This window comes from Diceros bicornis, chromosome 11, assembly GCF_020826845.1.
Source record: "Diceros bicornis minor isolate mBicDic1 chromosome 11, mDicBic1.mat.cur, whole genome shotgun sequence".
Taxonomy (NCBI): Eukaryota; Metazoa; Chordata; class Mammalia; order Perissodactyla; family Rhinocerotidae; genus Diceros; species Diceros bicornis.
In genome coordinates, this window is record NC_080750.1 from 21,794,934 (window position 1) to 21,809,605 (window position 14,672).

Sequence of the window (14,672 nt, forward strand, 5' to 3'; positions counted from 1 at the left end):
CTACAATGTTGACTTTTTTATTGTAGTAAAATATGCATAACATGGAATTTACCATTTTAATTACTGTTAAGTGTGTAATTCAGTAAGCCCTGGTGGTCTAGTGGTTAAGATTTGGCACTCTCACTGCCAAAGCCTAGGTTTGTTTCCTAGTCAGGTAACTGCACCAACCACTATCGGTTGTCACACTGTGGTGGCTGTGCTTTGCTCTGACGCTGAAAGCTATGCAACTAGTATTTCAAATACCAATAGGGTCACTCATGGCAGACAGGTTTCAGCAGAGCTTCCAGACTAAGACAAACTAGGAAGAAGTACCTGGTCACCCACTTCCAAAAAAATTGGCCACGAAAACCCTGTGAATAGCAGTGGAGCATTGTCTGAGATAGCTCCAGAAGATGAGAGAATGACACAAAAAAATGGGCAGGGTTCTGCTCTGCTGTATACAGGGTCACTAGGAGTTGGAATTGACTTGATGGCACTAACAACAAAGTGTATAATTCAGTGACTTTAAGTACATTCACATTGTTGTGTAATCAACACTACTATCTAGCTTCAGAGTTTTTCTTCATCTCAAACCGAAACTTTGTAACCATTAAACAATAACCTCCCTTATACTCTCCTCCAGCCCCCGGAAACCACTATTCTGTTTTGACTCCCTAGGAATTTACTATTTTAGGTATCTTACGTAAGTGGAATCATACAATATTTATTCTTTTGTGTCTGGCTTATTTTACTTAGCATAATGCTTTGTTCAAGGTTCATCCGTCTAGTAGCATACGTCAGAATTTCATTCATTTTTAAGAGTGAATAACCTTCCATTGTATATTTATACCCCATTTTGTTTATCCTTTCATCTGTAGACAGACATTTGGCCTGTTTCCACCTTTTGGCTGTTGAGAATAGTGCTGCCATGAACATGGTGCGCAAATATCTGAGTCCCTGCTTTCAATTTTTTTGGGTGTATACTGTGAATTGGAATTGCTGGTACATATGGTAATTTTATGTTAAATTTTTACAGAACTGCCATACTCTTTCCACTGTAGCTATATCATGTTATATTCCCACCAGCAATGCACAAGAGTTCCAATATCTCCACATCCTCACTAACAATGTTGTTTTGATAATAGCCATCCTAAAGCATGTGAAGTGTTATCTCATTGTGGTTTTGATTTGCATTTCCCTAATGATTAGTGATGTTGAACATCTTTTCATGTGCTATTAGCAATTTGTGTATCTTCTTTGTAAAATATCTATTCAAGTCCTTTTCCTGTTTTTTAATAGGGTTGTTTTTTGTTGTTCTTGTTGAGTTTTGGGAGTTATTTATAAATTCTGAATATTAATCCATCATTGGATACATTATTTGAAAATATCTTCTCCCATTCTCTGGGCCATCTTTTTACTTTGTTGACAGTGATTTGGGTGCACAGAAGTTTTTAATTTTGATGAAATCCAATTTACCTATTTTTTTTTTTTTTTCTTGCTGCCTATGCTTTTGGTGTCATATCCAAAATCATTGCTAAATCCAATGTCAGGAAGTTTTTTCCTATATTTTCTTCCAAGAGTCATTATTCACTTTTCTTCATTATTTTTTATTTTTGCTCCTCAGACTCAGTAATTTTGAATGATCTATATTCAGGTTTGCTGATGTTTTCTTCTGCCTATTTGAGTCTACCATTGAATCCCTATAATGAATTTTTCAATTCAGTTATTGTATTTTTCAGTTGAACAATTTCTTTTTGGTTCTTTTTTTTATAATTTATATCTCTTTGTGGATAGTCTCATTGTGTTCATATATCATTTTCTTGATTATCTTTAGATCTTTGTCTATGTTTTTCCTTAACTCTTTGAGTATATTTAAGACATTTGTTTTAAAGTCTTTGTCTAGTAAGTCTGATGTATGTGTTTCTTTAAGAATGGTTTCTAGAGGATTATTTTGTTTGTTTGAATAGGCCATGTTTCCTTGTATGCCTTATTATCTTTTGTTGAAAATTGGGCATTTGAAAAAATAGCCACCTCTTACAGTCTTTGTAGACTGATGAGGAAGACTTTTACTGATTATTAGGCCCCTGAGCCTTGAGATCAGCCCAGAGTGAAGACTTCAGGTCTTCTGAGGTCTTTTCTGGACATAGGTCCCATCTGGACCTGTATGTGCTTCCTCCCCCACCCCAACTGCTTTTAAATGTCTTAATCTACCAAAGAGTCTCACTCCAGCTTCTTTTGGGGCCTTATATATTCTATTGTATTCCTATGCCCATGATCTCTTTCACCCAAACATCCATGGGTCTATAGTACCCCTGAAGTTTTTGTGTGCTGGGGTGCCCTTCACTGCCTTCCATGGATTCCAGCCTGAGATCCAATCTGTGCTGCCATTTCCTGTCTAAGCTCCAAGTCAAGTGGACAGAAATCAGATCATCAGGCAGCCAGTAGATAGACAAGAACACTTTTAAAAAGTTCTATTCCACTTCTTCCATCCTAAAGGAGGGAACCAGCAATTGGGCCACTTCCTCCTGACTGTGCCACACCATGCCAGGGAGGGGGTGGAGCAAGGTCAACCAACATGCCACAAAAGTTCTTATCCTTTTGAATGTGGCTTTTTTTTTAACTGGGCGTTCACATGCTTCCTGTAGATCTTTGACTGGTTTCAAGAGCTCCTATAGAGTTGTTTTAGTGAGTCAGTCGTTGTTTATTGGTTGTCTCTATGGGAAAACAATTACCTGGAGCTTCCTACTCTGCTATCTTGCTGACATCACTCCGGATGACGTTTTTTTTGGTTTTGTTTTTTATTTTTGGTATTTATCCTCTTTGGTGTTCCTTAAGCTTTTTGGATCTGTAGTTTGGTGCTTTTCATTAATTTTGGAAACTTTTGGCCATTATTGTTTCAAATATTTCTTGTGTTCTGTTCTCTGCTTCTTCTGTTATTCCACTTAGGTGTATAGTGCATCTTTTGAAATTGTCTCACAGTTCTTCGGTGTTCTATTTTGTTTCATTTCTTTTTTTTTGTCTTTTTTTTTAAATTTTTTGTTTATTGCAGTAACATTGGTTTATAACATTGTATAAATTTCAGGTGTACATCATTATACTTCTATTTCTGCATAGATTACATCATGTTCACCACCAAAATACTAATTACAACCCATCACCACACACATGTACCGAATTATCCCTTTCACCCTCCTCCCTCCCCACATCCCCTCTGGTAACCACCAATCCAATCTCTGTCCCTATGTGTTTGTTTATTGTTGTTATCATCTACTACTTAATGAAGGAAATCATACGGTATTTGACTTTCTCCCTCTGACTTATTTCACTCTGCATTATACCCTCAATGTCCATCCATGTTGTCACAAATGGCTGGATTTCATCGTTTCTTATGGCTGAGTAGTATTCCATTGTGTATATATACCACATCTTCTTTATCCATTCGTCCCTTGATGGGCACTTAGGTTGCTTCCAAGTCTTGGCTATTGTGAATAACACTGCAATGAACACAGCAGTGCATGTACCTTTAGAAATTGGTGTTTTCAAGTTCTTTGAATAAATACCCAAGAGTGGAATAGCTGGATCATATGGTAGTTCTATCCTTGATTTTTTGAGGAATTTCCATACTGTTTTCCATAGTGGCTGCACCAGTTTGCACTCCCACCAGCAGTGTATGAGAGTTCCCTTCTCTCCACATCCTCTCCAACACATGTTGTTTCCTGTTTTGTTAATTATAGCCATTCTGACAGGCATGAGGTGATATCTCATTGTAGTTTTGATTTGCATTTCCCTGATAGTTAGTGATTTTGAACATCTTTTCATGTGTCTGTTGGCCATCTGTATATCTTCTTTGGAGAAATGTCTGTTCAGGTCTTTTGCCCATTTTTTAATTGGGTTGTTAGTTTTTTTGTTGTTGAGATGCATGAGCTCTTTATATATTTTGGAGATTAACCCCTTATCAGATGTGTGGTTTGCAAATATCTTCTCCCAATTGTTAGGTTGTCTTTTCGTTTTGTTGATGGTTTCCTTTGCTGTACAGAAGCTTTTAGTTTGATGTAGTCCCATTTGTTTATTTTTTCTATTGTTTCTCTTGCCCGGTCAGACATGGTGTTTGAAAAGATGTTGCTAAGACCAATGTCAAAGAGCGTACTGCCTATGTTTTCTTCTAGAAGTTTCACAGTTTCAGGTCTTGCAGTCAAGTCTTTAATCCATTTGGAGTTAATTTTTGTGTATGGTGTAAGGTAAGGCTCTACTTTCATTTTTTTGCATATGGCTATCCAGTTTTCCCAACACCATTTGTTGAAGAGACTTCCTTTTCCCCATTGTATGTTCTTGGCTCCTTTGTCAAAGATGAGCTGTCCATAGATGTGTGGGTTTATTTCTGGGTTTTCGATTCTATTCCATTGATCTGTGTGTCTGTTTTTGTGCCAGTGCCATGCTGTTTTGGTTACTATAGCTTTGTAGCATATTTTGAAATCAGGGAGTGTGATACCTCTAGCTTTGTTCTTTTTTCTCAGGATTCCTTTAGCTATTCGGGGTCTTTTGTTGTTCCATATAAATTTTAGGATTCTTTGTTCTATTTCAGTGAAAAATGTTGTCGGAACTTTGATAGCGATTGCATTGAATCTATAGATGGCTTTAGGAAGTATGGACATCTTAACTATGTTAATTCTTCCAATCCAAGAGCACGGAATATCTTTCCATTTCTTTGTGTCTTCTTCAATTTCTTTCAGCAATGTTTTATAGTTTTCGGTGTACAGATCTTTCACCTCTTTAGTTAAGTTTATTCCTGGGTATTTTATTCTTTTTCTTGCAATTGTAAATGGGATGGTATTCTTAATTTCTCTTTCTGCTACTTCGTTGTTAGTGTACAGAAATGCAACTGATTTTTGTATGTTGATTTTGTATCCTGCAACTTTACCATATTCGTTTATTACTTCTAAAAGTTTTCTGGTGGATTCTTTAGGGTTTTCTATATATAAAATCATGTCATCTGCAAATAGTGACAGTTTCACTTCTTCCTTTCCAATTTGGATCCCTTTTATTTCTTTCTCTTGCCTGATTGCTCTGGCTAGGACGTCCAGTACTATGTTAAATAGGAGTGGTGACAGTGGGCATCCTTGTCTGGTTCCTGTTCTTAGAGGGATAGCTTTCAGTTTTTCACCATTGAGGATCATATTAGCTGTGGGTTTCTCATATATGGTCTTTATTATGTTGAGGTACTTTCCTTCTATACCCATTTTATTCAGAGCTTTTATCATAAATGGATGCTGTATCTTGTCAAATGCTTTCTCTGCATCTATTGAGATGATCATGTGATTTTTATTCTTCATTTTGTTGATGTAGTGTATTACGTTGATTGATTTGCGAATGTTAAACCATCCTTGCAAACCTGGAATAAATCCCACTTGATCATGTTGTATAATCTTTTTAACGTATTGTTGTATGCGATTTGCTAGTATTTTGTTGAGGATTTTTGCATCGATGTTCATCAGTGATATTGGCCTGTAATTTTCTTTTTTTGTGTTGTCCTTGTCTGGTTTTGGTATCAGGGTAATGTCAGCTTCATAGAATGAGTTAGGGAGCCTCCCCCCTCATCAATTTTTTGGAAGAGTTTGAGAAGGATAGGTATTAAGTCTTCTTTGAATGTTTGGTAGAATTCACCAGGGAAGCCGTCTGGTCCTGGACTTTTATTTTTGGGGAGGTTGTGATTACTGTTTCAATCTCCTTACTGGTGATTGGTGTATTCAAATTCTCTACTTCTTCTTGATCCAGTTTTGGAAGGTTGTATGATTCTAAGAATTTATCCATTTCTTCCAGATTGTTGAATTGGTTGGCATATAGCTTTTCATAGTATTCTCTTATAATCTTTTGTGTTTCTGAGTTGTCTGTTGTAATTTCTCCACTTTCATTTCTGATTTTACTTATTTGTGCCTGCTCTCTTTTTTTCTTGGTGAGTCTAGCTAAAGGTTGGTCAATTTTGTTGATCTTTTCAAAGAACCAGCTCTTGGTTTTATTAATTTTTTCTGTTGTTATTTTGGTCTCTGTTTCATTTATTTCTGCTCTGATTTTTATTATTTCCCTTCTTCTACTGATTTTGGGCTTTGTTTGTTCTTCTTTTCCAGTTCCTTTAGGTGCATTGTTAGATTGTTTATTTGAGATTTTTCTTGTTTGTTGAGATAGGCCTGTATTGCTATAAACTTCCCTCTTAGAACCACTTTTGCTGTATCCCATAAGTTCTGGTATGTCGTATTTTCATTTTCATTTGTCTCCAGGTATTTTTTGATTTCTTCTTTGATTTCTTCGTTAACCCGTCGTTGTTCAGTAGCATTTTGTTTAATCTCCATGTATTTGTGGCTTTTCTGATTTTCTTCCTATAGTTGATTTCTAGTTCCATACCGTTGTGGTCAGAAAAGATGCTTGGTATTATTTCAATCTTCTTAAATTTATGGAGACTTGTTTTGTGGCCTAATATGTGATCAATCCTGGAGAATGTTCCATGTGCATTTGAAAAGAATGTGTATTCTTCGGTTTTTGGATGGAATACTCTGTATATATCTACTAGGTCCATCTGTTCTAGTGTGTCGTTTAAGGCCAATGTTTCCTTATTGATCTTCTGTTTGGATGATCTATCCGTTGGTGTAAGTGGAGTGTTCAAGTCCCCTACTATTATTGTGTTACTGTCTATTTCTGTTTTTATGTCTGTTAATAATTGCTTTATATATTTAGGTGCACCTACATTGGGTGCGTAGATGTTTACAAGTGTTATATCCTCTTGTTGGATTGTTCCCTTGATCATTATGTAATGTCCTTCTTTGTCTCTTTTTACAGTTTTTGTTTTAAAGTCTATTTTGTCTGATATGAGTACTGCTACCCCAGCTTTCTTTTCATTGCCATTTGCATGGAGTATCTTTTTCCATCCCTTCACTTTCAGTTTGTGAGTGTCTTTAGGTCTGAAATGTGTCTCTTGTATGCAGCATATATATGGGTCTTGTTTTTTTATCCAGTCAGCCACCCTATGCCTTTTAATTGCAGCATTTAGTCCATTGACATTTAAAGTAGCTATTGATAAGTATGTACTTACTGCCATTTTTTAACTTTTTTTTTTTCCTCTGTGTTTTAATAGTTCTTCTCTGTTCCTTTCTTCTTCTATACCGAATTGATGGTCACTTTAGTTTGACCTCTGCCTGAAAGCTGTACTCTTTAACTCCCCTCCTCCCTCCTTTTATGTTTTTGATATCATATCTAGCCTCTTTTTTGTGCATTTGTACCCATTACGTTCTTATCATGGAAATAGATAATTTTTCCTGTTTGTGGTCTTCTCTTTTCCCCTTAAATCAGTCCCTTTAACATTTCTTGTAGCACTGGTTTCTTGGTGACAAACTCCTTTAATTTTTGCTTGTCTGGGAAAATTTTGATCTCTCCTTCCATTTTGAGTGATAACCTTGCTGGGTAGAGTATTCTTGGCTGTAAGTTTTTTCCTTTTAGCACTTGAAATATATCATGCCATTCTCTTCTAGCCTGTAAGGTTTCTGCTGAGAAGTCAGCTGATAGCCTTACGGGGTTTCCTTTGTATGTAACTTGACATTCTCTTGCGGCTTTTAGGATTCTCTCTTTATCTTTAATTCTGGACATTTTGATTATGATGTGTCTTGGTGTGGGCCTCTTTGGGTTTATCTTGTTTGGGGCTCTCTGTGCTTCCTGTACCTGGATGTCAGTTTCCTTCCTTAGGTTAGGGAAGTTTTCGTCTATTATTTCTTGAAATAGATTCTCTGCCTCCTTGTCTCGCTCTTCTCCTTCCGGGACACCTATAACACGGATGTTAGTGTGCTTGATGTTGTCCCAGAGGTCCCTTAGACTGTCCTCACTCTTTTTAATTCTTTTCTCTTTTACCTGTTCACCTGGGTAATTTCTTCTAGTCTTTTGTCCAGCTCACAGATCCGTTCTTCTGTATCGTCTACTCTGCTTTTGAGTCCCTCTAATGAATTCTTTCATTTCCAGTATTGTATTCTTCATTTCTGATTGGTTCTTTTTCGTATCTTCCATTTCTTTGTTGACATTCTCACTGAGTTCATCTATTCTTCTCCCCAGATCAGTGAGCATCCTTAACACTCTTAGTTTGAACTCTCTGTAGGATAGGTTGCTCATTTCTGTTTCACTTAGTTCCTTTTCTGGGGTTTTGTCCTGTTCCCTTACTTGGAATGTATTCCTTTGCCTCCTCATTTTACCTCTTTCCCTATGCTTGTGTCTACGTATTAGGTAGGTCAGCTACGTCTCCTGCTCTTGTATAGGTGATCTTATGTAAGTGATGCCTTAGGAGGCTTCCAGTGTGCTTCCCTCAGTTCTCAATGTTCCAGGGGTGACCCCTATGTGGGCTACGTGTGTCCTTCTGTTGTGGTCTGTTTGCTCTCCCTGTATGCGCCCAGGGAGGCCGAGTTATGCTCCTGGCCAGCTGTTGTAATGCTCAGCTGCTTGTAGTTGTTGTGGGCCCTTCAGTCTGTTTATCAGGTGTGGGGAGCCCCAGCACAGTTGGCTGCAAGTTCTAATACCACATTTGTGTTGCAGTATTTCTTTTAAGTGAGCAAGCCCCCAGCATGGCAGCTTGTTAGGCTCAGGGCCTTACAATTGCTGTAAGCCTCTAGCTTATTAGGTCTCTTGTCAGCTCTCTGAGGATTGCAGCTGGGTGGGGCTGGCCTCAGGCACAGGAGCACCCAATTGTTTCAGGCTTTGGAAGGTGGGGCAAACCCCCTATGTGGGTCTTTGAGAGGCACAAGTCTTCTGCAGCTGACAAGCCTTGCCGCCCACAGGTCCACACACACAGTCAACACAGTCCTGCCCCCTGTGCGCGCCCCAACCTCCCCAAGCGGACCCAGTCTCTCCACGGCGGGAGCCCCACACACTCTGCCACCGCCCCACACTCTCAACCTGCTCCTTGTGCACACCCTGCCCCACTGAAGTCGGCTCAGTTGCCAGGCTGCAGAGAATCCAGTCACCAATCTATGCAGGCCCACAAGTTGCCTGAGGGCTTGTTGTTGGGTGGGGCCAGTCTCTAGGGTGGGCTGCCTGCCCTGGCTGAGCTGGATTAAATCGGTGCTCTAGTGGGTGGGGCAGACCCTGGGCTAGCAGGCCTCAGCGAGAACTCCAATGGTGTCTGTGTCAGCACGCCCACACCAGGCCACAACAATGGCCGCTGCCAATGTCCCAGTCCCTGGAGAGGTTTCACCTATCACCGAGATGCACTCAGGGCCTATTATGTGAGTCTCTTTTCACCACAGCACTGTGCACCTTTCTTTCTGGTGATTTTAGAATGCTTTCTGCAATCGGTGAGTTTGTGTGCGGGCCCTTTAAGAGCCAGTTTTAGTTTCTTTGTGAACCGGGTTTTCTGGGGGTGCTCCCCAATGTTTTAGTAGCAGGCACAGTCAGATATTATGCCGCTGGTCTCGATTGTGCTGGGTCCACAAAATGCCCACAGCTGGGGCGCTCCCTGGCTCAGGGCCTGGCTCCTCCAGGGAGGCTGTGTACCTGTGCGCTGCTCCCGGCGGCTGTGAAGCTGACGGCTTGTGAAGGCGGCGTTTTTCCTCTCCAGAAGGGAGTCTCTGCCTCTTCCACCTCAGTTAGGATTGTCTGTTGTTGCAGGAGTTCCTCTTATCCAGTTTTCAGTTCTGTCTCAGGGATAATTTTTCCAGGAGTAGTTGTAAATTGGCTGTGTCCACGGGAGGAGGTGAGTTCCGAGTCTGCCTACGCCGCCATCTTGACTAGAGATCTCTTTTTTTTTTGTCTTTGCATTTCAGTTTGGGCAGCTTCTGTTGACTTATGTTTAAGTTCTTTGATACTTTTCTCTACTATGTTGTATCCTTTTCATAATTTTTTTTTTACATATTTGTACATATTAATTCATTCCATATAAATGAAATAAACTACTGTATAATTCCAGGAAGAAAAAAACCAATTATGATTATAAGTGGAGTTGATATTGGAAACATCTAGTGAGGTTTTGCTCTATCTGGTTCTCAGGGAAGTTAGTTAAATTCTCCAAATGTGATACTGAATTTGTCTATTTCTCCTTAGTTTTGTCAAGTTTTCTTTATACTTTTTAAAGCTCTATTATTAGGTATGCTCACATGTAGAGGTGTTATATCTTGCTAGTAAAGGTCCAAGTAAATTGGACCTTTTGTCTTTAGATAGGTATGTTTTTTATCATGAGTAACGCTTTTTGCCTTAAAGTCTATTTTGTACTATGTACATATAACTATCAGGTTTTTTTTCTTTTTATTTGCCTTGCTTTATTTTTAATCTTTTTTTTAATGTTTCGATATTCCTATTTTTTACATCTCTTTATAGTAAACAGCATATGGTTGGATTCTTAAAAATCTATTTATCTTTTAATTGAACTGAAGCATTTAGTCTAATCATTTACTTCATAATTACTAATATAATTGGATTTAGTTTGACCATCTTATTTTGTATTTTTGTCTCAGATTTTTACATTTTTTCCCTTATTTTTATCTTATGTTGGATATATTATTTTTATTTTGTTTTATTCTTTTTCTGTACTTGTTTAGAGGTTACTCTAGAAATTTTTACTTGCATACCTATCAATATCTGTACCCTCCTCCCCCACAATACACCACTACATACCTTATAGCCTGATTTGTTTGTGTGTTTTAGTTTGTTCTCATCTTTTTTCTGTCTTGACATTATTATTATTGTGCTATGAAGTCAATGTTCTCACCTTATTCTTTTTATTTCAAAGATAGAGTAGATAGAGTAATTGCAATATATTCTAAAGCCATTTTATTGAAAATATTTTGATAATTTTATAAGATTAGTGCAATATACTAAAGGCCCAGAGTAAGAGTGTTATGAAAAATAAAATATAAAAATTATGAGTTCAATTTAGTGGGAAAACCATTGACTAGTCAATAAATGGTGCTGATACAACTGACCATAAGAGAAAAAATTAAAGTGGAAGCTTCCTGTTCAAACTAGGTTGAAAAAGGAACATCTTAACCAAGACTAAAAACCCATAAGCTATATGAGAAAGAAAACATATGATGAGTCTGTCAAAGGTATTTTTCATTTCTGTTACTGCAGTTTTGATTTCTAGAATTTCCTTTTGATTCTTAGGGCTACCATATCTCTGCTTACATTATCTATCTCTTCTTGCATGTTGTACACTTTCTCTATTAAAGCCATTATCATATTAAATATAATTTTTAAAAAATTCTCAGTTTAATAATTCCAATATGATGGTTGCTCTGTCTCTTCATATTGACTTTTTCTTGTCTTTTTGCATGACTTGTAATTTTTGATGAAAGTAGGATATAATGTACTGGATAATTGGTACTAACGTAAAAAGCCTTTAATGTCATATTTATGTTAATCACTCTAGATGTTGTGCTACATTTAATATTTAGGAACGACACTTCAAATTCAAAAACAAGTGTCCTTGTTTTTATCCCTACTCTTGGTTATGGTGCTTTCCTATACACTTCTCCTAGACAGAGACTGTGTCTTACAGCTTTTTCAGCTTTAATCTACTGTTATTTCCCTTCTGATTTACTCTCATCTTCAAACTGTTTCCTATCACTAACCCAGATGGGCTACCAGGTATGGGTGAAATCTTGGGCTCCTTGCAAAGAAAACTGGTGCTAAACTTTCTACTCTATGAGCGATGTAATTGATCAGTAAGGAAAGTAATGAAAGGTAGCAGATTCCTTCATGAGCTGGGTATTAAGATATCTTTGAACTTTGGGCAATGTTTGGAATCCATTTGTTTGAGGTCTACCTCTTTTTCACTCTCTGTAATAGATTCCTATATTAAATGGCCCCCAATAATCTTGCCTCCGGGCATTCATGCCTGTGCTGAGAGTCTCTAAGACCACCCTCAGGTTGATGATTTGCTGTAAGAACTCACAGAAACTGTTATCCTTATGGTTGCAGTTTATTACTGTGAGAGAATACAGATTGAAATCAACAAAGGAAAAAAAGGTGTATGAGGCAAAATCCAGGAGAAACCATGTGTAATCGTCTACGTGTCTTCACCAGTGGAGAGGCATGGACATGCTTATTTCTCCCAGAAACAGTGTGTGACAACACATATGAAGTGTTGACAACCAGGGAAGCTCACTTGAGCCTTGGTGTCCAGTGTTTCTACTGGGGGTCACTTACATAAGCATGCAGTACTTGAGTGACTGATCTCAGCTACTCAAATTCCAGCCTTCCAAAAGCAAAAACAGGCCTTCTTCATAAATAACCTTTGTTAGCATAAACTATCTGATCACACTGGCCTGTGGCCTCAGGCATACAAAAACAGTTGTTCACCACTAAAGGCATTATTAGCATAAATTATCTCATCAAAGTGCTACACTGTGATATAAGGCCTCAGGCATACAAAAACACTCATATTAGGCAGAATATTCCAAGGGCTCAGAATTCTTCTCCCAATGGCTGACCCTAAAGATAAGCCATTCTTGGGCATGTACAGGGTTTATGAAAATTAGGTGTGCTGAGTTAACCCTTTTCCTGCACAATTTTATGTAGTTCCTAACCATATTGACTCTGTGCTTGGCCCTGTGACTTACTTTGCCCAATGGGACATCACAACAAAGACATAAACATTGGATTTGATAAGTGCTTGTGCTTGCTGTTTCAGAATGCTGCTATGTTAAGAAGCAAATAAAGAAATACATGAAGAGAAATTTTCAGCAATTCCATCTATCTGAGCTGAGCTCAGTCAACCCACTGAATTATGAGAAATACAGACTAGTTTTTGTTTTAAGTCACTAAGTTTTGGAATAGTTTGTTATATAGCAAAAGATGACTGGTACACAAATTGGTTCCAGAAGTTGAACCAATTCCAGAAGGGAGCTGATTGGCTGGACTAAATTTACACCACGATGGCCATGAATCTGACCTCTAATTATTCCCAAGCATTGTGTCACACTTTTATCACTAAAAGTCTCCTCAATGTGCACCAGGACAGTGAGGTAGAGGATCTGGCTTCTGCGATAGTGAGAAGTGGCCATTTCCTCCCATTCATACCCCAAGGGAGATCAGGGAAGAGGGTGTTGGCTACCAAACGGTCAAAAAAAGAAATATGTCCACTACAGAAGATGATGACCACAAGGTGGTATCCATTGATGAGACCATCTCATCCTTTAAAACCTAAAGTCTAGTTGAGATAATCCAGGAAATGATAATGGTGTTTCAACCTTGTTCATAGAACAATGGTGTGACACACGTTGACAATATGATATGTTTCCTTCTTGGACTTGATCGGAACATCAAAGATGTGAATGTGAGAATACAAGGATAAATTTTTACAAAGTGTAAGCTTCAGGTATTATAATTCTCAAATCTTTTGTGGTTAACATTTGACATACCTCCTACTATTAAATAGCATTGTGTCTCTTTTAGGTACAGAAGCTTAGCCACATTAGAAATTTTAAAGAGATTGTTAAAGAAAAGGAAACATTTAAGAGAGGCACTGAAGAGGTTTTGGACTTCTTGAGTGTATACAGCAGGAGTGGCAGTGCTGACTTACTTTACCTCTAGTCATTGCAGTATTACACACAGCAGGCTGGAGATGGGTATTGAACTTAATTTCCCATATACATCTTACATCTAACAATCTGTAAAAAAACAGAGAAGAGGGAAAAGAAAACATTTTTCTACTTCTTTTTTCCTTCTATTCAGGATTTCCTGGGATATCTAATAAACTGAATCCTGAACTTTTAATTTGTAGAATTCTGTGGTGCCTTTGGAATGAAAAGGAAAAGATCAGGCACAATCTTAGTATAAAGCCAAAATACTTTGTACCTGAATAATACTTGGGAAAAAACCATGGCAAATGAGCAAGTAACTATCAAGGGAAATGTGTCAAAGTTGTTCCAGAACGCTATAGGAAATATCATCAGATATTAAGAAAATTATATCATTAGATGCTTTGAGGAGGCATATTAATGGGCTATGGAATCATTACCAAATTCTGAAATACATTTACCTCCCACCTTGTGATAGTGAAAAAATATTGACAAAATCTCAACAGGCATATTTTTGTATATCCCTAGTTATAAGACTAAGACTAATACTTGGAGCACAGAACTTTTTATGGCTAAAGTGTCAGATTGGTGTAAGGGTATTACCATATATCCATGCTAATGTGAGTAAGCAAGAAATGACTTTCGTTAGTATGTAGAGATTTTATCACTTTAACAGTATGTTTCACAGTGATTTCTGAAGTCCTTGCTAACTTTCATGGTAAGTGGAGAGGATGGTTTTTGATATGATATACCTAGACTTGCTAGCAAATTTGGCTGATGAGATTATTTTGGCTTAATTAAATTAAATTTACAAGAGAATTGGCTCCTTCAGATCTTTGGTTGTCTGATGTTGGTGTAAATTATGTTCTTTAGATAAGTGATCATTATGTATGGATAGACACACTATGCAGTACTTTTATATTTCAGAGTATATTAGACTTATATCAAGTATTTTTGTTAATTTTTAAATTTATTCTAACACAGGATACATTTCTGTAAAATTTCTACCAAGCAATAGCTTGCAATATGGTATAAATACAAACAACTTACTTGTACATTTTGATCAATTCATTATAAGCCTGACTTAGTAACAGTAATTATTTAGAGTTACGTTTCCTTGAGTGATGAAATAACTTGTCCTAAGACTTCAAA